The sequence below is a fragment of the Bubalus kerabau genome, chromosome 5 (assembly GCF_029407905.1).
Source record: "Bubalus kerabau isolate K-KA32 ecotype Philippines breed swamp buffalo chromosome 5, PCC_UOA_SB_1v2, whole genome shotgun sequence".
Taxonomy (NCBI): Eukaryota; Metazoa; Chordata; class Mammalia; order Artiodactyla; family Bovidae; genus Bubalus; species Bubalus kerabau.
Genome location: NC_073628.1, coordinates 128,987,656 through 129,013,249, shown reverse-complemented (window position 1 = coordinate 129,013,249; position 25,594 = coordinate 128,987,656).

Here is a 25,594-nt window from a genome sequence, read left to right as displayed (position 1 = left end):
ACATTTCACAGCCTTTGTGAGATTCAACTGCCCACACTCACTAGGTGGTGAGTTCAGGGTGAGACCGTGTCTGTATTATTCACCTCTCTATACCAAGCACCTCATTCTATACACACGGCGTATAGAGGCCAAGGATATTTAGAAGGAATCAATAATGGGTCAAATTTTAGTGAGTGGAATGGAAAGACTGAAACTGGATATTTTGACCCTATTAGCTAGAAAATAATCTAATGTTTCTGCTGCTTTTCACACCTCTTCATATTGAATTCATCCACTCATTCAATACATAGTTTGCTGAGTTCCGGGCATTATGGATGTAACATTGAGCAAAGTTCCTGTCCTCATGAAGACATTCTGGTAATCAAAGAATTTCACCACTAGTTTTGAACCCTCAGAGCTGCCTTGTGAAATGGATGAGGTGGGTGTTTGTTTGTACCCTGCTGGCTCGCTAAAATATTGCAAAAATATCTAATCCATGAAATTTCATTCAACGAAGTACATCAATGACAAAAATAATATAACCATCTGAACATGTTTTTTAATTCCAGATTCCCTTCTGTTCTCAACATAATGTGATAATTTAGTATTATTTTATTCATCAGTTTTCCTACCAAACACACACACACACACACCCTACCATCCTAACCCAACCCCTTCCATGCCTCCACAGCAATGCTCAATGAAGAATTATCACTACCGCGTCTGTTACGAGCTTATCATGTGCTGGACACCTGGGCCTTATTTTATATTATTTATGATCTTTCCTATAACCTCAAAAAGTAATTATTTCTATCCTAGATTTACAGATGAGAAAACTGTGATTCAGGAGATGATTTCACCCAAAATTGCAGGGCCAGTTAGTAGCTTCGTTCAAGTCCAGATATACACCTGTCTTGGTTCTGTCAGTGTTTCTGACTCAGAGTAGAGTTTCCCTAACTCCCTCCTCTTCTTTCTTTAACCCATTCTCTACAACTCACCAAAGTTATAGTTTGAAACACAGGTTTGATCATATAACTACTCTTACAAAGAATGAATGGATTGCCTCGACTTTTAAGATAAAAATGTGCAAACCTCAGCACAGAATACAGGGTCCTTCTTGGCTGTGCCCAGGCTTTGCTTGACTCTCCTAGGCTGTCATTTCCCAAGAAGCATTTATTCCCAGGACACAGCAGGCTTTCTTTGTGGCTGTTCATGCACACATTTCATCTCCACCTTATTCTTTTTCTCTCTCTAGTAAAGCCCTACTCTTCCTTTCATACCTACTTCAAAGAGTTCCTTGTTTGGGAACCTTCCCTAGCTTCTCCAGAATTATCTCCTCCTCCAGGGATCCCCAGCATGCATGCATGCTAAGTCGCTTCAGTTGTGTCTGACTTGTTGCGACCCCATGGACTGCAGCCTACCAGACTCCTCTGTCCATTGGATTCTCCAGGCAAGAATACTGGAGTGGGTTGCCATGCCCTTCTCCAGGGGATCTTCCCAACCTGGGGATCAAATTTGCATCTCTTAAGTCTCCTGCATTGGTAGGAGGGTTCTTTATCACTAGTGCCACATGGGAGACCTGGATCCCAGAGCCATCATGCTAACCAGTGTTAATCATAGAGTCACTTGTGGTGGCTCAGACAGTAAAGAATCCGTCTGCAATGTGAGAGACCCAGGTTCAATCCCTGGGTGGGGAAGATCTCCCAGAGAAGGGAATGGCTACCCACTCAAGTATTCTTGCCTGGCGAATACCATGGACAGAGGAGCCTGATGGGCTCGAGTTCATGGGGTCGCAAAGAGTCTGCCAAGAACACACTCGTCGCATGGGTTCCTTTACTTGGTATGGCCTTTGTTTAATTGTCTTCCTTCCTTTCCCTGCCACCTCCCCCCATGCTATGGGCTCCTTGAAAGCTGAGTCAAATTCTTATTCACCCGTCTCCCTGGAGCATAGCACTGGGCTTGTCACATAGTAGGGCTGGAAAAATTCTAGGTGAATAATAAACGACTGCCCTCTCCTGCCTCGTCCTTCTTTCATGACCTCAAATCCAACAGAGCCAGAAGAGAAACGCTCTAAAGCATGACTAGGAGGGCTCCCTGAAAGAAAGCACTCCAGGGCAGCAGAGTGGCTCCGGCGACGTCCCCAGCAAGATGTAATTTACAGGTTGTCTTGATGTGACTCGATAATGCAATAATTGACGAACTGATCGCATAATGTAAAACCGTCTGGCTCTGAATAGACTGCTCTCAGAGATGAAACAAAAATGAGAGCGTGTCTGCATAATCGGTGTGTAAACGCAAGCAGGGTATTAAGCATTCCTTTTTATTCTTAAAGAGCTGAAATGAGACAAGCTCTCCCCGCCCCAAAGCAATCTCTCTCTTTCTCTCTCTCTCTTTTCTCTGCTAATAAGCTCTGAGCAATTTGGAGGCAAGGTGTGATATTGCTCTCACAGATAAATAATAACAAACAAAAAAAAATCATAATGTTGATGTGATTATACCTCACTGACTAAAGGCAATTAAAGGTAGATTCTTTTTTTTATTAGTTTGCTGATCCTGGGCATCCAACTCCTCATAACTGCTCAATATATCACACTAGTTAATCATTCTTGTCATTATCTTTAATGTCTTATTAGAGGGCTTCATTCATCTGGTTTTTATCTGTTTCATTGGAAGCAGTTTTAATCTCATTTCCGCAGCGCTGATAAGCCTGTTAGTCTGCACAAATTGGTTTTGGTGACAATGTGTAGATAGCAATAACGTGATTTCCAAACGGAGAGGAGAAATCTATTCAGGTCCAAAAAACCAGGTGGCTTGAGCAAAGGAGTTGTGGAGAGGTGGAAACAGTGGTCTTGGCTTCCTACAGGAAAAAATGAAGAAGGTAGAAAGCAGGATGAGAAGAAGGGAGAACAGGAAGCTCAGATAAATTGTTACAAGACCCCCGCACCGCACCCGCACCTACATCCACAACCCGCACCGGTCCAGCCCCGCAAGTCAGAGAGCCAGCGGTGATGGCCGCGTCTGACCACTAGATGGCCGCGTTGAGTCAACAGTGTCCCATCGCAGCGGTGGAAGAGGACGCACGTTTAGTGGTAGCGCTTTGCCCCTCAGGCTGGAGCACCCAACTCTCAGATTCCACCCTGAGGGTGCTCCCAGCGCTGTCAGAGGTCTTTCCTGAGAGACCCTGTCAGAGTTTCCTTCCTGCTCTGGGGTGCTTAATATCAGACTGTCTTAAGCCATCTATCCAGCTAATGAAGCAGCGTTCCTCACTTCGACCTCACTTTAGAATGGCCTGGCTCTAGGTTTCTTAGAATAAAGTAGGCAATAAGCCTATTAGATTCAGTAGCTCAAAAATGCATTCATCGTAGATGCTAAATACAGTTTCCGCAGGTTTCCAGGTTGGGAGTCATCTTTTGCAGGCGAGGGGCAGGGGTCGGGGGTCCAGGGCGGGGCAGGGTGGAGAGAGGGGAGGGAATCAATAGCCTGTCAATCTGATTGGCAAATTTCGGAATGTCTATCAGGTTTAAGAAGGCAGCCTCTTGAATTTCCTGACTCCTGCTGCTCGGGTCCTGGTACTGAAGCCAGAAAGTGAGGCTTGTCTATTACAGTCCTGGCCTCTTTCTTGGGAGTGTTGATCTGGATGTGGGTGTCTGGAAAGATTTAAATCCAAAATCACTCTCCAAATGCACTAAACTCTATCAGATTTATACTTCACACACACATGAAACACCAAAATAATAATAATAGGGAAAGGAAGCATTTCAGACAAAAGAAAAGGGGAGGGGTCTCATAATAGACTCCCGAATCACTTGTTTTGGAGGCAAACAGATACCAGCCAGATGCAGACAGTCAATTATCTGGTGGTGTCTGGGGTGGGAGGGCGCTAATAATATTCCAAAATCCTCAACTGCCAAAACACTTTGCAGATCCGTTTTCAGACCCTCTACTTTTCAAGGAACATTCGGTTCACGTTTGTCTGATTCATTCTCACAACTCAAATGTTGATATAAAGTCTGCTTGTGAAATTCTGAGACCTCTTGTTTTTAGAAACTCAGGAGGCCACACTTCCCTCAGACCTAGGCGAAGTGTGAACGCCTCTCTATTTTAGAATCTGAAACTCGCTCGATGTTTCAGACCGTCTCAGCTAAGTTCTCGCAATCCCTCTTTATCCCATGTTCTGATTTGCCTGGTTTAAAAGCATATCCATCTTGTAACTACTCTGTGGAGCAAAGAATTGAGGATGATGTTTAATGCGTCGCTTCTGATCTGAGCCTCCAAGGTGGAAATAGAATCCCAAGACTACAGGGTAAAGAGACCGGTTTCCTGCAGCTGCCATTAGCTGAGCTCTCCCTCTCGAATCAGGTGCCGTGGGGCAATCATGGCAAGTAATAATGTCTAGAACCCATGAAACCAGCTAGGTTTACATTTCTTTCCAATGTGGTGCTGTTCCTTCACATGGAAATCATAGCACAGGGCAACGGGGTACCTGCCTGGGGCCATGTGAGTGCAGCCGCCTTCATTATCCCAGTGTGGACATATTGGCTGTGCATGTGGTCTGATGAGAACGTGGCCTTTTGAAACCCTATTTGTCCGGGTAGCCGTGGCGCCTACTATCGGGGCTGTCTGTTCCAGAGGTTCCCGTCAAGATTTGACTTAGACATGTGTGTCTTTATTCTTCCTCTAAAACATGCCATTAACTCTTTGGAACAAAATGCACATGAGGTCTACCTACCAGCCAGTATGCACCAACTGTAGTTGGATTTGCTGCCCGGTGGCTTTGGAGATGAACTCAAGGCCTTTTGGGGAGCATCCTCTTTCCCTTCCACCAGTTTCCACCAGCTCCTAAAGGTCAGGGTATGGATCTCTGATGGATGTTCTGGCTCCTTAAACTACCACAGAATGCACTGTGGCCGCATAGCATTAACAGCCTCAGACGAATCGTGCCAGCCGCTCCAACGCAGAGCAAGGTCTACTTGAGAAGGGCAGAAGGACCCCACACAGGGCTAGAGACGAAGCAACTCATCCCTCTACTTTTTCACGTCCTTACACTGAGAACCAGAAAACCGCGTGTGTAAGGACACACTTCATCTACGTATAAAGTGCCGAGTGCATAGGAGTCAGATCTGTTAACAGCCTGATCCAAGTGAGCAAGGGCTGTCGGAAAACAGAAGCCAGGAAAAGCAGACACATGGCAAATGGTCCATCTGCCCGGGCCCAGAATCCAAATATTACAGACCCGACGTCGGGAACGCAGATGTAACTGCCAACGGGAGTTCCTGCCAAACTTTTTCAAAACTTTCCGTGGTGCAGCTGACACCTATTTGAAAGTTTCTCCCTCCTTCTACCCACTGGGATAATGTCAGGTTTCTCTGACCTGAGTGCAGAGGGAGAATAAAAATCAAAGTAAGCTGTGTTTCTCGGACTCCATAGTCTGTCTTAGAACAGCATCTCTGAGTCTCTGTCCCCACGTGATCGCTCACATCCCTTGGATTCCAGGTGGTATCCACTGACTCTCTCGGCGCCTCTGCTGATACCTACTGCCGAGACCACAGATGCCTAGACCAATGTGCAGATCCTAGGGTGTCTCTTGGATCTGGGGGCATCCAGGGAAGCCGATGCTTCTGTTATGCTCCTCTATTTCTTTTTTTAAAACAGTATTTATTTATTTGGCTGCATCGGGTGTCAGCTGCGGCACACAGGGTCTTTCTTCATTGCATCATGGGGGATCTTTCGCTGAGGCCTACGGGCTCTTCAGTTGTGGCGGGTGGGCTCCAGAGCTCGAGGGCTCAGTAGTTTGGTTGCCTGGGCTTAGTTACTCCACACCACGTGGGATCTTAGTTCCCCAACCAGGGATTGAATCTGCATGCCCTGCATTGCAAGGCAGATTCTTCACCGCTGGACCAGCAGGGAAGTTCTATTGTGCTCCTGTTTTATAGCTGTCCCCTCATCCAAGAATTTGTGTTTACCACGGGGTCTGGGTTCTCAAAGATAGATGTCAGAATTTCCTTTCTCTCCCTTTGTTGCAGGGTCATGGACCACGCTCACACGCTTTGGCCTTCTCTGTCGAGGACATACTCTTTCTCAGCATGTCTTTGGCGCCTCCAACAAGTAGGTGCCAGGGGGCCAGTGAGGAGGGCTCCCCAGAGGGAGCCCATCTTTGGTATCAAACAGCTTTGGCTCAATCTGGGACCTCCCACAGCCCCTGAATCCACACACACACAGAGTCCACGCCTGCACATCCCAGGGCTTAGGACACTTAGAAGCATTTCTCCTGTTTCCATTTGAGAGCATCTGTTGAGTCTGATTTAATATTTGGGAAGATGTACGTAACCCAGATAAAATGGGTCCTAAGTTACAGCCCCATCTACAAATTAAGTCATATTCAAAGAAACCCCATCTTTCCAGCTTTTTAGAGAATTTTAATATTGAACAGAATCTCTTGGGGGGGGGGGGAAGATGTCAAAGGAGCCCAATTCATAGCTCCTAGTAAAAACTTCTTAAAAATTACCTTTCCTCCTTCCTCTGATTCTCAGGATAACTCGCCTGCCCCAGGGGATCTGAATCCTTTCCCCAAGGAGTCCTGTGGGTACCCGTGTGAGTTCTTAGCTTTCCCCTGCTCCCCGTTTCTTCCATTTCTGTTCTTTCATTTTCCCCATGAGTAAAGCTCAGTCCTTTTATATGCAGCCCCTCCTCCCAAACATCTTACCTCTCTTTTCTGCCTCTCACCACAAGTCATCGGGATTCTGCATCATCAAAGTCCAAGAATTGAACCTCAGAGAGATTCAGTCATCTGTGTCTCGAGATAAAATTCTTTATAGAGAGTGGGAGATGGAGACATTGAGGATGCCAGACTGTGTCCCCTAAGTGTTCAGGGTGGTGGCGGGTGGTGGTGGAGTGGACAGAGACTCTCACATTAATGCTTTATGTCTCCAAAACACAAAGATGGAGGTTGAGTTGTAATCACACACCTCTCCCTATGGTCTAAACCAATTGAGAAACAGGCACTACAGCCACAGGGGGACCCAGATAGAAATTTATCTGTTGGCGAACCTGGACTGCAGAACCTTAGGCCTGCAATCAAAATCAGGCTCCTCTCTGCTTTCCGTCACACTTAGTTCCTAGGTCTCCGACAAGGGAGACAGAGACAAAGCCGACCTCATCCTGCCCGTCAGCCACCCAGAGGAGCCTTTTCTGTCACCCACCTTCCTATACTCAGAGGGCCCAAAAGCCAAGAGGCAGATGAACTCTAGACTTTCCTGCAGAGGTGCGGGGTCAGAAGGAAGGGTGCTCACCAGAAGGGAGAAGACCTTGGAGAGTTTGAGCCATGCCCGCACCTGCCCTTCATCCAATCAAATGAGTCACCCTACTCTCATCACCCAATGCAAACTCCTCTCCTGTGGTGGTTTAGTCACTAAGTAGTGTCCTACTCTTACAACCCCATGGACTGTAGCCCGCCAGGCTCCTCTGTCCAAGGGATTCTCCAGGCAAGAATACTGGAGTGGGTTGCCACGCCCTTCTCCAGGGGATCTTCCTGACCCAGGAATCGAACCTGGGTCTCCTGCGTTGCAGGCAGATTCTTTACCAACTGAGCTATAAGGGAAGGTTTCAGATCCTCTCCTAGGACTTTTAAAAGTTCAACAAAAGCCCACTCCAAGCTAATCCAAGGCATAAAGATAGAAATGGGGAGAAAATAATGTGCTACAATTAATAAGCCTGAGTTTCTGCATACAAAATATTTGTTCTAGACGTTGATCATTTAAAGGATTTTGTTGTCTTTCCTTATTGAAAAGATTTTGGGTGTCTTTTCACATGAAGTAGCAGGAAGAAAAATAGAAGAAGAAGAGTCAGAAAACAGGCTTCTACCTCAGATTCTTACTCAGGCTCTTAAGTTGGAATTTGTCCCCAGCACTCTGTCTCTTGGTTCCTGGCAGACCACTGGCTAGGCAGCCTCTTTATCCATGCACCCGAGGGGCCTCCTTGGTTCAGCAGTCCAAGTTCTAACCTGTATGGAAGAGAGGAAACCTCCTTCACAGCAGTTTTATTTTTTAAAGAGCTATAATCTGAGATCCTAGAGGCTGCATAGTGCAGAGAAGCTAGGAATAGTCCCCAGAACACTAACTGCCTCTGTTGAAATAGTGGCTCTACCACTATTTAGCTGAGTGACCTCTGGCAAGTTATTTAACCTTTCAATTTCCTCACCTATAAAATAAGAGACATTAACAGTGTGAGCCTATCGGGGAATTAAGTGTCTTAGGGTATGTAAACACTTGGAGTAGTCGCTGGCACAGAGGAAGGGACGTGAAGTGATTGCCAGCTTTGTTGTTGTTCAGTCACTAAGTCGTGTCTGACTCTTTGCAACCTCCTGGGCTGCAGCACGCCAGGCTTCCCTGTCCTTCACCGTCTCCCAGAGTTTGCTCAAACTCGTGATCATTGAGTTGGTGATACTATCCAACCATCTCATCCTCTGCCACCCCCTTCTCCTCCTGCCTTCAATCTTTCCCAGCATCAGGGTCTTTTCCAGTGAACTGGCTCTTCACATCAGGTGACCAAAGTATTGGAACTTCAGCCTCAGCATCAGTCTTTCCAGTGAATATTCAGGACGAATTTTCTTTAGTATGGACTGGTTTGCTCTCCTTGCTGTCCAAGCAACTCTCAAGAGTCTTCTCCAGCACTATAGTTGGAAAGCATCAGTTCTTTGGTGCTCAGATTTTTTATGGTTCAACTCTCACATCCATACATGACTGCTGGAAAATCCACGGCTTCGACTAGATGGACCTTGTCAGCAGCATTATGGTTTAGTAAATTTCAGTACAGAAACCAACAGAATACTATAATCTCATCACAATCACTTTATGAACCTTTCTAATAACATGAAAATGTTCAGGCTTAATTGCTAAATTTGAAAGCCAGAATTAAAATGTTTATATACTGTTTTGAACCATGTTTAAAAATAACAGCAACTAGAATGAATTCTAACAAAATGTTAATTGGCTATCTTTGGTCATCAGATTACAAAAAAATATTTTATTTTTTCTTTCTGCTTTCCCACGTGAACGTTCTACAACAGAATGTATTCATTTAAAAAATGTTAATTTTGATTATTTAAATAATTCTGGCATCAGGGGCAGATATAGCAGGCAAGCCATGTCTAACAAAATGTTGCTCTTCTGTCTGGATAAACTACACATTAGAGTGACAATAAATTCTATTTTCAATGGAAGCAAGACATTCCTTTGTCAGTAGTAAATCACTCTGTTGCTACCCCACCCCATCAGCATTATAAATGCCTCTCTCCTTGGTAGGTGTTTCTCCTGGGGCTGCATTCCACAACCCCACGGCAGGTATCAAGTTCTGCCATTCCTTTGAGGATACATCCATCCTGAAGACAGTTGTTGCTTGAAGCAAGAAGCCTTGTCAGCCCCACCTGCTCCATCACCCTGCCCCTCACATCATATTTACCGATGTATTAAGTATTTGATGACGGGATGTGCTCAAGGCCAAAGATGACAGCTAGGCCCACTCTTCTATTGCTGCTCCATTACCCTTCCACCTAGAAGGTAGAAAATTTTTGTTGAATAATACAACTCAAATAATTCCAGCCCCAAGTTGAAGCCTCAGCCTCCAGGTCTCTGACTTCCTAGAATATTCCTTGGATGGAAACTTCCACCTGGACTCTCATCCTTGAGGTACATTGCCAGTTTCAGGGGGTTGCAATTTTTTTTCCCCAGTATTTATGAGTTTAGATTGCTGCAAACCAAGAGAGGTTATCTGCTAAGAGCATCACAGGACTCAATCTGTCAGCTTCAGCATTTAACCTGGGGGGAAAGGAGCTCTCTGGCCAAGCCCTCAGTGATGGCACCATCGTGAACTCACACACACCGTGACGCAAAGCTCAGTGTCAGCAAAGATGGACTCAGCTCCAGGCCACCCACATGCAAGCTCTGCCTTGTCTTGCCTTTCTTTTCCCCTATTTCTTGCTTTTTAATACTCCCCTGGACTCATCAAAGTTATAAAATATTGTAGCTAGAAAGGGACTGAGCTCTGCCCAACGTCACAGAGCTAGTTAGAAATAATAATAACAGCAGTGATAGGGACTAACAAATTGAGACAAGCCTTCGCTCCAGGCCAGGTACTCTGCTAAGAGTTTCGATAAAGTGACTTATTTAATCCGCACCACAACCTCGTAAGGTAAATACTATCTGGTTGACCAAAAACAAACTTTTTGGCCAACCCAATATTAGTATTCATGTGTCATGGAGGAGGGTACTAAGGCCCAGGATATTAAGTGACTTTTCCAAGCCAGGACCCTTGGTCTCTTGATTTATCACTTGTTCTTTCCAAGATACCAAGCTGTTGCATGGAACTCTGAAGCCAGCACCCTTAGAATCTTCCTCCTGACTGCTGGACCAGACAGAAACAAAACAAAATAGTCACAGAGGTACAAAAAAGAGTCCATTCAACTTTACCTCAGAAAACATTCTCTGACCACCTGCCCTGGTGCTGGGTGCTGTGAGAAGTCAGAAATGAAACAAAGCGAGGACGATACTTTTATGCAACTTAAGATGTAATAGGGACAGAGGTCAACACAATATTGCAAAGCAATTATCCTCCAATTAAAAAAAATGTAATAGAAGAAGACGGAAGAATGAAATAAGTGTTGAACATTGATAACATTTATGGAAAATCCTTTTTTCAAGGACTGAACACAACACAAACAAACCATAGTGAGACAGATTCTTGACTCTCCCACCTATCTCTCCTTCACCAACTCCAACCATCAAGGTCAAGACCCTCCGTTGAGGCTGTAATTAGCCAAAGGAAGGGGGAGGGGATGCATCTTGGTTGATAATCTCACTGCTTGCAAGGAGGCTAGGGGAAGCTCATCCCATTTTAGAGATTAAATAGCCAAGGCTAAGGGTGATTCAGTCATTTGCCTCTGACATCATAAAACTACTCTGCTGCACACACAGGACTTGAAACCCTCTGTGGCCCCAAGGCAAATGAGCTCCCATTGCAAAGCACTCCCTCCCCACTCCCTCCATTCCCTGGACTCATCTCCCAGCAAAGCCTTTACCTGTGGGTCCCATTTGGTGAGTGATGGATGAACATTTCTGAGCAGTGCCAGCCCCTCCTCCAAGCCTGGCCTGGCAGCTGCGCCATTCCAGAACAAACACACGTTTGATCTATGAGGCTACTTTCTTGCCATGAAAGCCATGAAAGGATGTGTCTCCCAAGTGACCTCTTCCTTGGTAGTTGGAGAGAAAATGTGATAAAAAGCAAGAGCCGTGTCCTTTGAAGATAATTCATACATTGGCCAATAGATGCGATAAAGTAGCTAGAAATCCAGCACGGGCTACAAACAACTCCACATTAAAGGCATCTGTGTTTAATAAAACTAATAAATCAAATGCTCTTAGGTGGTGCCTCCTGGCTATGTTTTAGGGCTATAATTGGTGCACATGGATAATACAAGAATAAAAGGTATTGAGTCAGCACAGAGACCGCTAACCCCTGACGTGCCCCTCGAGTATTTCTGGGATTCTTTTGATGTTTTGTTTGGGGAAGTTTATCAAAAGCAAAGTCCCTTTCCTAGAAAAGTGCCAGGCTACCAATCTCTGCTCTTAAACAGGGAGTACGCTCTCTCTCCCGGGATCTACAAGCACAATGGAAAAGCCAGAGAAGAAGGTGAGCCCTGATACAGACTTATTTACAAAACAGACTCAGAGAAGGAACCTATGGTTGTTGTGGGAAAAGATAGGGGAAAGGGATAGTCATGGAGTTTGGGATGGACAAGGGGCATGCTGCTATATTTAAAATGGATAACCTAACCAACAAGGACACAGGAAACTCTGCTCAGTGTTATGTGGCAGCCTGGATGAGAGAGAGTTTGGGGGAGAATGGATACTTGTATATGTATGGCTGAGTCCCTTCACTGTCCACCTGAATCTATCACAACATTGTTAATCAGCTATTCAGTTCAGTTCAGTTCAGTTGCTCAGTCGTGTCCGACTCTTTGCGACCCTGTGGACTGTAGCACACCAGGCCTCCCTGTCCATCACCAACTTCCTGGAGTTTACTCAAACTCATATCTATCACATCCGTGATGCCATCCAACCGTCTCATCCTCTGTCGTCCCCTTCTCCTCCTGCCTTCAATCTTTCCCAGCATCAGGGTCTTTTCTATACTCCAATACAAAATAACAAACTTAATTTTTTCAGGAAAAAATTAAAAATGGAACAAAAAAGAGGGAACATTAAACATATTAATTTGTTGTGCCTCTCAGATATGCACTTGAGATGTGTTTTCTGATTTAATCCTCACAGGCACCCCTCAGATGCATGACGCTACTGCCTTATTACAGGAGAGAACACACATCAGTGAGGTGAGCGTGCAAAGGCAGAACTGACAGACTTCCAAGCCAGTGAAAGAAGAAGCTGAAGAAGCTTGGGGTACTCAACCTTGAGAAGATGGACTACAAGAGCAGCTGCTAGAAACTCTAGGTCCATCTAAGACTATTCCTTGAAGAACAGAAGCCCCTTTGCATTAAACCAGAAGAGAACTAAGGATGTAGGTTTAGAAACAGGAGGAGCTCATTGGTAGCAGTCCTCTCCAAGGACTGTTGGACCTAAAAGGAAGTGGTGGAAATTCCTGTTCTGGAGAAAACTTAAATTCACAGCGATATTGTAGACAGGACATTTGACCGGGTCTGTGTTCAGGCATTGGCACATACAAACGAGTAATCACCTCTCTGGCCTTCCCTGTGCTTTGTAAAATGGAGACAGTAATAACTAATTTGGAGGGTTTGGGGGAAAGCAGTAAACAAAATGATGTATATAAAATCCTTGGTAAACCCTAAGGTACTATCAAGCACAAGGATTGTTATGACTCCATCTTTCTGGAACTTTTAACATATAACCCAGCCTGGAGACAGAGGGATGGACTCAATGACTTCCTATGACTCGTTTTTATCACCAGAAGTAGACAATTCAAAGCTTGGGAGAGAAGGCAAGCAGCTTCTAGGGATCGTTAGCTTTACAAGCTTTCAGAAAACCTCAACCTAAAATAGAGACAGCTCATCCCTCTTCCATGACACGTTTCAATGACATAGTCAGCTCCATCTCGGCTGCAGAGTATGAGAGCAGTAAAACTGGTCAAGGTCCGCCCAGCTGCTGCCAGGAAGGAGGGTAGTTTGGATGACAAGTTACAGGGTCATGACACTGAAGCAAATTCATGATTTGGGCTGGAAGAAATTGGCCTTTGCCTCAGAGGCTATTTAATGCCATAAGACTCCAAGCCCTGTTTCAGAGGTCAACTTTTAAAAAAAAAAAAGATAGTGACCTTAATTATTATAGCATATTGATTAGTTAGGGACAGATGGCTTGAAGTTTATTCCCTACCTTTACAATAACTTACCAGATACACACTAATTCATCTCTTACTCAATATTGTGAATAGTTATCTCCCTTCATTAGATGGGAAGGGAGGGAAGTCGCTCAGTCGTGTCCGACTCTTTGCGACCCCATGGACTGTAGCCCACCAGGCTCCTCCATCCATGGGATTCTGCAGGCAAGAGTACTGGAGTGGGTTGCCATTTCCTTCTCCAGGGGGATGTTCATTAGATGAGAGAGCATCAATCTTTTGTGAGCCATAATATACATTGCTGGGTCTCCCAGGTGGGGCAGTGGTAAAGAATCTGCCTGCCAATGCTGGAGACCAGGAGATGCAGTTTCAATTCCTAGGTCAGGAAGATCCTCTGGAGGAAGAAATGGCAACACTCCAGTGTTGTTGCCAGGATAATCCCATGGACAGAGAAGCCTGGCGAGCTACAGTCCATGGGGTCTCAAAGAGTCGGACCTGTCTGAGCACATGTGCATGCACACAATAGGCATTCTTCATGTGATATCTTTCTAGCACTGTGCAAGCTGGTGGAGAGGCGTAAGCTAAAAACCTTTAAGAGCCATACAGATGTAGAAGAATATAGAAATAGAAATTGATATAGATGTACTTAGTGTGATGAATTATCATGACAAAGCAGCCTGAGATCTTATCTGTCATTTGTTTTAACAGTGAGAAGCTCCAAGTACTTCATAACTACATCCTTATTCTCTCAAAACTCACATCAAAGAGCCTTCTGATTTTTCAATAATATAATAGCATTTTGGCTTTTTTGAAAGCGTTTGGGTATACTTTTGATAAACTTTCCCACACAAGTCACCAAAGATCCTTCATAAAACTAATTAAATCACTAGAAGTGACTACATTTATCAAGGCCTTTGCAGATTAAAGGTTAAGTAGGTCAGCCTAGTACAGGAATGATGCTTCTGGATGGGAGACTTCAGCTCCCATTGCACAGAAGCACTACCATAAGATTTTCTTCTTATATTTACAACTCTAGAGTGTTTTGCCGGAGAAGGCAATGGCACCCCACTCCAGTACTCTTGCCTGGAAAATCCCATGGACAGAGGAGCCTGGTAGGCTGCAGTCCATGGGGTCGCTGAGAGTCGGACACGACTGAAGCAACTTAGCAGCAGCAGCAGTAGCAGAGTGTTTTGCAGAGCCTGAAAAGTCGGAAGTGGCAGACTAACTCAGCCAGCTTCTTGGTACTGATAATTAAGGGTTACTTATTCAAGGGCACACTAGTGCAAAGCACTGTGCTTGGTGAAAGTAAAATGAAAGTGAAAATCACTCAGTCGTGTTGTATTCTTTGCGAGCCCATGAACTATACAGTCCATAGAATCCTCTAGGCCAGAATACTGGAGTGAGTAGTCGTTTCCTTCTCCAGGGGAATCTTCCCAACCCAGGGATCGAACCCAGGTCTCCCGCATTGCAGGAGGATTCCCTTGAGCCACAAGGGAAGCCCAAGAATACTGGAGTGGGTAGCCTATCCCTTCTCCAGGGGATCTTCCCTACCCAGGAGTCGAACTGGGGTCTCCTGCATTGCAAGCAGATTCTTTACCAACTGAGCTATCAGGGAAGCCCGAGTATGAGGTTGCAAATACCTACTCTCCTCTATTCTTTCCCTCATTTACTTACCACCAAGGTGAGAAGGCAGAGCTATGTTTCAAGTCATAAAGGGCAGCCCAAGCGTGCCTCATTCAATGCCACATGAGTATGATAAGTTTTTGATGGTTATAAAAATTCAGGAGAGGGAAAAATCTCTCTGACATGGGGGTGATTAAGGAAGTTCTAAAAATTCTTTGAGAATTCTTTGAGCCTCTGGTACCTGCTCAGTATTTTGTGAGCCTAGGGCAAATGGGCTTCTTGCAGAATATTATTATAAAGCCAATTATGCTCTCAGTGTTCTAAGCAATTTCCCAGCTGCCTCTTGGACATACTGACCCCAGTTTCAGCAACAGGAAATTTCAGTGCCTACAAAAGTCTATTGTTTGGTACAGTGCTGGATCTTAAACTTAACTCAACTGTCCAAATGTAATATTGCCATCCCTTGCATTGGGAAGTTATTTCTACTTTTTAAAGTGTGTTTCCATTCGGGGAGGCATTTTGTCTTAATAGGATTTCTGAGATCAAATAGAAAGTATTAACCTCAATTTACATCTCAAGTAACCGAGGCCCAGAAAAGTTGTTCAATACCAGACAAAAGTCTGGAGCAGAAGCAGGCCTAGGACCCAGGACCTTCCAGATCTGCATCCAGGTGGGGAGACAAGTAGGCCAGCCGATAGTTACTTGACATCAAGGCAGCAGGATGTGATTAATGGTTGTTTGCCAAATGTCTGCAGATCCTTGGAGAAAAAGGCATTACAAAAGTGCAACATATTAAGCTAATTATTACCGGGCAAACTCCTTGGAGACATATTTCCATCAGAAGCTGTCCTTAGAGGCTCCCCAAACAGTAGGTAGTTGTGTAAAGCCAGCTTTTCCTGTGATGCAGAAATCATAACCACTATTTGGTCATGAATCTCTTCTTCAGAACAGAGCTCTGAACATGATGAGAAATGACTTTTAAGTCACAAGGAATCAGGTTATGGACAGAACTCTTACCTTAGACCTGTTCCATCAAAAACAAACCAAGCCTTAACTCCAGCTGGAGTGCACTGTTCTGGGGAGAGAAGATGACACCAAAGAATCAATGTAGACTTCCAGGAGCGAAGGGGCCAAAGGGACAAGCAATGTTTACTGAGTGTCTATACTGTGCCAGGCCATTTCGCACAGACCCTAACACTTAATACTCACCACATCCTGTGAATGATGTAAGCACAGTTAGACCTTTCTAACAGCTGAGGAGCCCTTCCAGAGGTTAGCAAATATGTTTCCGGTCACCTGGGCATGAAGAGGTGGGCTCCACACCAGCACTCCAGTATATCTGATCAAAAGCCCATGCTGTTTGCATTCCCAATTCTAAGCTAAGAGAATGGAGTTCAGGTTTAGGAAAAAATCTACCTCTGACGATACTTCTCCATTGGAGGACTGGCCATTTTATGCAGGGGGCTGACTGCAAAGTGAAAATGCAGGAGTCCTTGTTTAGAAATTATTCATAATTTTAAGACAGCAGCAGCAGAGGATTAAACCGAACACAGGAAGCTTCTGAGCACTGGGCCCGGTTTAACTGCATGGGTTGTATGAATAAGTCCATGAAGTGGCCCTGCTCAACAGAGTCCAGGACATAACAAAGGTGAGAAGGCAAGAGTCCTGGGGTTGGGGATGAATCTGGAAATTCGGTCCCAGGGGAGGAAAAAATGGACCATGTGGTCCCCAGGAGCCTCCCCTCCCATCATGGGCTGCTCATCTCACACACACACACTGCCTGGGGGAACTCACTGATCAAGACTGATAAAAATTACATGGCAAGGCCCTGGGGGCAACTGTAATCCTTTTTCTAATCTCAGGAAGATTCGAAATAGCATTCCAGTGACACAAGGAATGAGCGAACATCACCCCTATTGCAGCCGTCACTTGTATCTGCAATCAGGTGAATTATAGAGATTAGCCACGTCCCAGAATCACCGCACTTTTTGCATGCTTCTCCGCATGGCCCGTCTTAAGGTGGAATTGCTCAGGTTTGCATTCAGACTCTGGAGAAAGCTTAGGAAGTTCCGTGCTGCCACCCAGTGTTCAGAGAGCAAGTCCAGAAGAAGCCACTGAAGGCTGCGCACACATCGCAGGCTCTGTAGGCGCTGGAGCCGTTCTGAAGCTGCAGAAAAGGATGCTGTAAAGCTTCTGCAGGCCCCAGGTAAGCTTATTTAGAGGTCACATCCTACATCACATCAAACATATTAAAATGTACCTACAGCACATACTAGAAATTGATGTGTAACCATCTAAGACTTCAGTAATTTTTGAGTTTGGTGCACATGTTTTGTTTTGCGGAGATTTAAACATTTATTCTGATTTTGCAATTTTCTTTTTTGAGATATGGATTCATTGGGGTGGCCCTGGGGGAGAAGGAAGAGCTCTTAGACATTACCCTAAGACAGAGTGTTTGAAAAACTCCCTGGTCTTTATGCCTTTAGTACCTGCTACAGCGTGGGCATGAAAACAGAGGAAAACCATGGAAGAAGAGAAAACGTGAGGAATATTGGATCCGGTCACCTCTGAACGTACGCTTCAAGTACAAGCCCTTTCATTATACTTGTGTAGAGCGGCGGCCTCAGTCTGCTGAATGCATAGAAGAACCATAGACAAACCATGTCCAGAATCTACTAGATCTTATTTGTTTTATTTATTTATTTTTAACTGAAAGGTAATTGTTCTACAATATTGTGTTGGTTTCTGCCATACACCAACATGAACCAGCCATAGGTGTACATGTGTGCCCTCCGGTGTACATGTGTGCCCTCCCTCCTGAACCTCTCTCCCACCCCCGACCCTACTCAGCCCTCTAGGTTATCACAGAGCCCTGGTTTGAGTTCCCTGAGTCATACAGCAAATTCCCACTGGTTGTCTATTTCACATACGATAGTTGTACATTTCCATGCTACTCTCTCCGTTCACCCCACCCTCTCCTTCCCCCGCCCCCCACATCCACAAATCTGTTTCCTACGTCTGAGTCTCCTTCGCTGCCCTGCGAATGGGTTCATCAGCACCATCTTACTAGACTTCAGTGCTAAGATTTCATGATTAAAACAACAACAACAACAAAAACCCGTGGTCAGGTCTGATGTCTGGTGCAGTTTTTCCAAAAGGCCCCCTGCCCTCTCACAGCGATGGGTTTAGCTGCCAACAGGCAAGCCGCCAGCACGGAGTTTTCACACTCCCCGAGGACCTGGATCCCTCCTGAGTTGTGACTTTTAACTACATGAAAGAAAGTCCCTCGCAATTTTCCAGCGGCAGAGAAACAACATCCAAATCGAATTCCCTGCTCCTCCCGCCTGGCCTTGCTCATGACTGACAAGTGGAAATGCAGGGGTGAGACCGGGGGAGGCACAAATGACCAGCTTTGTGTAAACGGTGGCAAATTGGACCAGGAAGAGAAGTGATACGTTCAAAATGGGAGAGGCTGGAGGCAGCATTTAATCTGTCCCTCTGCTGTCTAGCAGAACTGAAGTGAATCTATTTTGACTACCGTATGTACTGAATCCTGTAATCCTGCATGTTTGTGGATTTAAGATTTCTGTGGATTTGGGACATGGGGGTTTTTATTTTGTGAAATCATCTGTCTTTTTTACCCACTTCCATGACTGATTCTGTTTTGTTTTGTTTTTCTGTTTTGGCTGCTCAGCATTCAGGATCTTAGTTCCTCGACCAAGGATTGAACCTGGGCCCCCTGCATTGGGAGAGCTAAGTCTTAACCACTGGACCACCAGTGGTTGGAAATCCCCATTACTTTATTCTATAAGCTCTTGAATTTTATCTTTGATCACACTAGTTAAGACCCTGTTCCCCCATCGATTATCCATGGCTGCATTTTACTACGAGCCCTTCAGACTCGGCTTCTAGAGAATGATCATGGGGTCACGTGATTCAGAGTTGGCCAAGTCTTTGTCTATAGACCTGAGCTCCAACTGGAGCGGAAGTCATCTTTACAGCACTCCCGGTCAGTGCCTTTTCAGACTCTCCCTCAATAATTACCTATCTAGAAAGGAAGCTGCCACTTTGTGAAGCAGTCTGCTTCCTGTTAGTGAAGGACACCTGCTAGACAGTTCTTCCTTCTGCTCTCCCTTTAAGACTTAAAGGGAGAGCCAGTGAGAGCCACGGTGAGCCAGTGATGTTGAGTCTGGAGGTAGGCATTTGGCACTTCTCCACTGCAGGTCACCAGTGGGAGCCCTACGTGGCCTTTGGGGACTCCATGTGGAAAAGGCTAAATACTCCAAAGAGAAAACACCAGCAACCAGCTCCACTCCTTCCCCTGAAACTGCCTGTAAGGAGTTCAGGCTTTTGTGAAAGAAGTCAGTCTACGGCCTCAAGGGGCAGTCGAGCATACGTGGCTGTGAGCAGACCCCTTGCTTGCACTTGCGCCAGGGCTCGGGCCTGTTCTGAGAACCTGGAACTCTTCCTTGGAGAGCACATCCAAGTAGCATCCGCAAAAAGTCTGAAACCGAGACCCTCCGGAGTCCTACGTGTCTCCCTCCACACACACCAAGTGTCAAAGTACTGCTCCAGGACCCTGGCTGGGTTCTGACTTTTAATCTTTTACCAAACTGATGGACAGATTGAAATCCCATATAGTTGTTTTAATTCCTTTGAAAACCAGTAATGTTGAGCATTTTTCATGTATTAATATTTATTTTCTACTTACCTTCCTTTTGTTAATTGCCATCTTACGTTATTTCTGTATTAACATGCTTGTAATTTTCTTAATGTATGTTCATAAACCTATATGTTAACCCTGTGTCATATTTACCACAAATAATCTTCTGAGTTTGGTGCCTTTTTTATTGAGTTCTTATTGCAAAATGGCTTCAGAAGTTTCTGTGGTTAAATCTATCAGTTTTTTTGTCTGTTTGTTTTCTTTTAATAGTATCTGCCTTTGGGCTTCCCAGCCAGCTCGGTGGTAAAGAATCTATCTGCCAATGCAGGAGACGTGAGAGATATGGGTTTGATCCCTGAGTGGAAATGGCAACCCACTCCAGTATTCTTGCCTGGAAAATCCCATGGACAGAGGAGCCTGGCTGGCTACAGTCCATGGTGTCTCAAAGAGTCGGACCGGACTGAGCGACTGACTAACTGACGACACCTTTGGTCTCATGCTTCGTGTCATGGTGTGGTAGTATGGTCCTCACCCACCCAATATTACACAAACATTCTATGTTTGGGCTATTAGTCCATCTTGACTGTTTTGCCTACAATATATGTTAGTGCCATTTGCTAAAAGGATTCTGTTCAGGCAGCTGCTTGAAATGCTAAGATGCAGCTCCCTGTGGGGCTGACATCAGGCTCTAAATTATGGGTATGTTGTGAGGCTGCGTCCAAAGGCTTGACAGCCGTGTCTCTAATTGGGATTACACTTGAGGTCCTAATTCATTGTGATTTTTAAACCAAGTGAAGAGCCTTTAGAGAGAGAGGACCTACCACCTCGTTCTATTCAGTTGAGATGAATGACTCAGCTCTTGCTTTTTATGGTGAAGCAATTTAATTTCATTTTCCTTGGATCACTGAGGTGTGGGAAAAGATTCAATGAAATGGGGTCCAAGCCTGTGGAGACTTGGCTCTGGTTTTAGGCTACAACCAAAGAGAATCAGGAAATGAGGGGCTTCGGAAAGAAGAACCTGAAGAAGTTACTGCCACAGACCCATGGACCACTGCCCACGGCTTGGGGGTGGGAGGGGGGACATCTCTTTGTTCTTTCCTCACCTGGAGGGGTAGCTGTGGATTGATTCAGCAAGTGTTCCATGCTGAGTTTGGGTTGGTGCCAGATAGACGCAGAAAACCCAAGCTGACACGGAGAGAACTCCACTTATCAGATGGATTTAACTGTACTTTAGGCAAGCCTAAAGATTTAGGTGGAAGTACTTCTGTTTTTCTGAAAATCTGAGTCCCAGAACTTTCCAGTGAATAGAGAAACTATATGCTGAATTTCCTCCCCTCTCTCTAGGTCTGCAAAAGTACATGGGAGCAGAGACTCTGCTGAGGACATCACAAAGGAGTCAGACACGACTTAGAGACTAAAACAACAGCAATTTATATAATATTGCACATTAACTATCCTTCAGTAAAAATTCTTTTTCTTAAGAGACTCTGCCATCTAAGCAGGCACTTCCCCACACCAGTCCGCTCCTCCTCTTCCCATCCAAATTTGAGTTTGGTCACGTTTGGGGCCTGGTCCCATAAAAGGAGCTCAATTTCCTCAAGCACACCCTTTAGCAAGACCTTCCTTTGGACTTGACAATCATCTGCTGCTGCCAAATTTCACTCCACTTCCAGGAGGAGAAAACATATGGCCTGTTAATTTTTGCCAAAACTGATCAGAAAACAGAACTCAGTCCTCATAAAAATCACACAGTACCTGCCTCCTTTTCCTTGCTGACAATAAAAAATGAAGCTTGAGTTTGGAGAGCTATCTTTCTTGAAGGAACAATTTTTCATCCAGATCCAACTCCTAGTTCCGTCATTTCTCACCTGCTCAAACATCCTGATCACCAGGGCAGAGGACTATAAATAACTGAAATTAAAACTTTGTTAAGAATTGTGTTTTATGCACAATAATATCCAGATCTTTCCATACAACTCCATTGATAATTTTTGAACTTTCCTTAAAAAGGTGGAGAAGAAACCACAGTATTTTTTTTGTATTTTAATTACTCACTGAATAAAACCTGAAAGTATTTAATTATTAGATTTATGCCTCAAGATAAGTTCAATGGTAATTAAAGGATGTCTTTTTTTAATTCTAATTCCAAATAACAAAATCCCAAACACATTGGATCATTATGATTATAATTAGAATAAAGGTGTCTTACTGTTGAAACCAAAGTTTGGCTTTTTTGTTTAACCTTTTTGCACCTCATCAAAGGGGAATGCTTTGGGAAGAAATCTGTTTCAATCTCTCTAATGCTGGTTTAAAACAAAATAAAAAACTTAATTGTCTTCAGGAATGCTTTTTCATTGCAATATTGGCAGAGAGAAGGCAAGCCCGGAGCTTTCAGCTTACTTGAGGTTTCAGGGCATGCTGACTTTTCTCTGGCTATCTGTCATGCTTGGACACGGGGAGAACTCAGACAACCAGGCAAAAAGATGAAATAGATGCGGCCACAACATCAAGGCAATTGAAAGAGAGGACCTGTGAAATAATCCATCTTTCCCCCCCCCAATTTGTCAACCAGTTTGGGGGTAACTTTTTCTGAGCTCTGCTTCAATTAAAGATGAATGAATGAAGATGGCTGGGATTGGGTAGACCTTAGAAGGAGCTGCACAGAGACTGGAATATCTAAAGCAAAAATCCTCTAACTAAGGCTTGGAAGGTATTTAGTGCTTGGGGGCTGACAGCACTCATTTATTGAGAGAAAATGGGCTTATGCTTTCCCTGTGTTGACGAGGCTGTAGAGAAACCCTTGCTGATGGCTGCGGCAGCATTTGAATCCAGCTCACCTCCCTGAGGACTTGTCCGCGCTCTGTTCGGGGATTTGGGAAGTGGTAAGGGCGGCGGCTTGTGGTTTCAAGGGAGAGTTGCAGGATAGGGAGTTCAGGAAGGAGAGGAGACACCTATCTTGAGGAAGTAAATAAACCAGCCCCAGATGGCTTCCCCTGGCTGGAGGCAGAAAGGCAAGTGCTTGCTTACTGGAAAGCGCTTGAAGACTAGAGGGCTGAGAGGACAGGAGGAGGGAAGCAAAAGAAGAAAGGAAAGCTGTGCAGAGAAGCCCAGAGAGCAATCATAATACTCAGAAAAATGTCACATTAAACCTCCAGCTGCCGGCGGTTGAGCGGAGAGAGTTCCAGACAATAGCTAAGAAAACAAGTTGAATCTTGCGTTCATTCCTGTGGTTAAAACAAGTCTGTACGACCACGAGGAAAATTCCATTCTCCGCAGACCTTAACTCCCTGCTTACCTGAGTTACAGACACTTTCTGTTGAAAGGCTCCTTAATGGAATCCATTAATTTAAAAAAAAAAAATGGTACAAATGAACTTGTTTACAAAACAGAAACTTAAAGTCACAGATGTAGAAAACAAATTTATGGTTACCGGAAAGTGGAGGGGGGCGGGTGGTGGGTGGGTGGGGAGGAGGGATAAATCGGGAGATTAGGATTGACATATATACACACTCCTATACATTAAATAGATAACTAATAAGAACTTATTTTATAACACAAGGAACTCTACTGTGTTCTGTAATGACCTATATGGGAATAGAATCTAAGAAAGAGTGGGTCTATGTATATGCCTAACTGATTCACCTTGCTGTACACCTGAAACTAACACAATATTGTAAATCAACTATACTCCAATAAAAATCAATTTTTAAAAAATTTCATTCTTAAAGACAAAACAGAGAAAAATCTCTTAAAATTAGAGCTGGTGATGCACAAGCACCCAGCCTCCCTCTTGCCTCAACCTTTCTCTTCTGTTTGGGTCCTCACATCTTGGAAAGTACCCCTTTCTTCCTAGGCGCCCAGTTAGTATGTTGACTAAAGTACAAAGAATAAAGCAGGTTCAGGAAAAGGACGAATCCTCTTTGCCACTCTCCTGTACTCCACCCTCAACCACAGCTACATCCACGTTCTGACCCTTGAGACCCATGGATGTCAAATAAAATTAATTTCTAGCTTAATAAATGTTTATTGAATGTCTACTATGTCTCAGGCTCCAGATAAGTCATCTAGGAAGAATAACAGAGGTCAAGCTGTTGTGAAGGACTTCCAAGTCAGGAGGCACATTGCTGCTAATTGTATGACAGACAGAGCAAACACCATATACTGTGGACACTGAACTTGGCCTTTTCCTTTCCTTCTGTGGGATTTTCAGTCCAGGCGGCATGCACTGCCTCTGGCCTCAGTGCAACCATGTATCCCTCTTCTTCACCAAGAACCCCAGTATCTGCTTCTTTTCCTCCCTCCCAGACAAGCCTTTGATCCGCTTGCTTGGGTAGCTCTCCTGTTGGAAGACAGAGTTTATCAATAATTGTGTTGGATCCAGGGGAAGCTGGAAAACAAGTATCTTTTCTTAAGCCTTGTGATTCCTAATCTGAGGCTGGAGGCTGGTTAGCACACCCAGGAGAGGGAGACCATCCTCAGAGGGGCATGGGTGCTGGAATCAAGCATATCCCCCCACTGAGAAAATATAACACCAATAATGCAATTCTGTGGGAAAGAGGGAACGTTGGTAGACTGTGGCGTTCAAAGGAGATGATAACTTATTTATAGTCAAACTGGGAAAGATTTGCGACCTGACATATCTTCTATGCTCATCTTTTAAAAGCTTTCAGTAAATGCTAATATGTGTTTAGTTAGCTATAAAGAGAGCTATAGGAATTGATTAGTGCCCTCAGGGAGTTTATGGAAGTAGCGTACTTACAAATTTTAACAACCAGTTCTCCAGCAGGGGGAAAAATACCCTATTTTCTAGCTTTTGCTAGTTTCCATGGTGTAAATACTCCCTCAGTGGTTGATTTTAAGCTCGAACATGAGGAATGGGGAAGAAATAGGCGCCATCAGCTCTTGTTAGCTAATATGAACTGGCTTGGAACACCAACGGTGTATGGTTTAACACACTAACCCGAGATAAACAGAAGCTCCTGGTCAATCGACTGATTGACATCAAAAGGAAAATCTTTAACCAAGACCGAGAGGGGAACATGTTTTAGGGGTAGCTGGAAAAATGCACAGTATCTATATCCCCTCTTCGACTTCCTTGGAAGCACAGAGATCTATAAAAAGTCAGAGCCTGCAAAGACTGTAGATAATCAAGACCCACTCCCTATTCCTCCTCTTACAGAAGGGGACCTGGGGCATGCAAGCGGGAATGATGTGTTATATACAGACTCTGCTCCAAACGTACCACTTTTGTGGATGGGTGTAATTTCCTTACCATCAGGTTGAGGGTATTGAGCAGGAACCTTGAGAAATGAACTCCATTATTTTCAGAAAGAAAATCAAGCAGAACTTATTGGGGTCCTCCAAGCACCCATGGGAGAACAAGTCTGTGCGGTTGATGGAGGGTGGGTGAAGGTGCCGTCAGTGTGAAGGCACCCACTGTGTCTGAATTTGTTATTCAATGACTTGCCCTGAACACAAGCTTTCTTGCAGAACAGAAACAAACCCACAAGTCTGCCAGGCTCTGGCTGCCCTAGCCTTTGAATCATTGGTGAGAAATAAGCTCCGTCTAGGAGGAAAAAAAAAAATACATTCCCGTGTGAAGAACCCTAGCAGTAATTTTCTGGGCGGGAGAACTACTGCTGTGTCTCTTGGGCAAATGTAATGGGATTGCAAAGTCTTTGGTGCTGAGAAAGCTCCAGCTTCTTCCTGCCTGTGATTCATGATCCCTGAGACAACGATGAGCAATGAAAAGTCAAAGGAACATCAAGTAAAGCTAGATTTAGGAAAATAACACATTACATTTAAATATCCATATATATTTAATCTGTGTTTAATAATGCAAGGAATACATTAGTCAAGGCTTAGGCAGATTCCACATTGATGTTAGTTACAGAACAGCCTGGCTCTCTAAAGTTTCCCAGCCTTGGTGCCACAGGAATGAAAACTTCTGGAGGAGTGAAGCGTGTCGTTGCA